Source organism: Echinops telfairi, unplaced genomic scaffold, assembly GCF_000313985.2.
Source record: "Echinops telfairi isolate 266 unplaced genomic scaffold, ASM31398v2 ScPeMD7_7458;HRSCAF=8496, whole genome shotgun sequence".
In the NCBI taxonomy this organism is placed as follows: Eukaryota; Metazoa; Chordata; class Mammalia; order Afrosoricida; family Tenrecidae; genus Echinops; species Echinops telfairi.
Genome location: NW_022111358.1, coordinates 27,464,419 through 27,465,688, shown reverse-complemented (window position 1 = coordinate 27,465,688; position 1,270 = coordinate 27,464,419).

Below are 1,270 nucleotides of genomic sequence, written 5' to 3'. Positions count from 1 at the left end.
CTGTCCTAGATTCCCTGCGTTTCCAATTCCCATCTGTACCGCTGTGCATCATCTGGTCTAACCAGGTCTGCAAGGCAAAATTGGGGTCCTGATAGTTGTGGGGGGAAACGTTCTTAAATTGTGGGGATGATTGCACAACTGTCCTTACTAAGGCTGAGCGACTCGATTGTATGACACGTGAAGTGTATGCCGATAAATTGTCTTTTAAAGAAGAAGAATGCTCTTAGGAAGAAGATGCTGAGAGCTCATCTCAAGCACTCTGGACATACTATGAGGAAGGCCCAGTCTCTGGAGAAGGGCCAGGCTTGCAGCGGGTCAGGGAAAATGGGAAGACCTTCAATGAGATGGACGGACACAGCGGCTGCAGTTGTGGCTCAAACTTCGCAGCAACCACAGTGTTTTGTTCTGGTGTGCATGGATTGTGTGAGTCAGAAGTGACTCACTGGTACCTAACAATAATCATGGTCTTTCTCCCACAGAGCTGGAGCTGCCCAGTGAGTTTGAACTACCAACCTTCCTGTGCTGCCACGAGGACTGTTTCCCAGTACTTGCCACATCATGGATAAATCCCCATAAACATGATTCTGGATGAGAGAAGCCCAAAGCAAAAGATCCCATGTCGCATGATTCCATCTATATGAAATGACCAGAAAAGGCATTTTTTAAGTGGATCAGTCATGGTCTGGGGCTGACGTTGGGAATGTGGACTGACGGCAAGTGGGCAGGAGGGAATTGTTCAGGCTGGAGGAAATATTTTTAAAATGAGTTGTAATGATGGCTGCACAACCCTATAGTGCACAAAACAACTCACAACCCAAACTCAACTGCCATTGAGTCGATGCTGACTCATAGCGGCCCCCCTCCCCCCTGCCTGTGGGTTTCCTAGACTGTAACTGTTCATGTTAACAGTCTTTCTCCCTGCGGAGCTGCTGGTGTTTGGAACTGCCAACCACGTGTATGGCGGCCCAAAGCATAACCACAACTCACCAGGGCTAGAATTGCTTAAAAATGGAATCGCTTGAAGGGACGCTGGAAACGTGTTAGGATACTTGTTCCACAGAGGAATGAGACCCTGAGGACTTAGTGAACCTCCATTTTCAGGACAAAATGGGGGTGGCGATCGAGGTAGGTAGTTTGTTGTGCCAACCTGGCCGATAAACACATGTGGGATTAATTGAAGGGCACAGAGATAAATGGCTCGGTGAGCCTCACCTTTCTTGTCTCTTGCTCTTTGATCATCGGACCAGTGTGTGGCTGCCTTGCTTGTTCT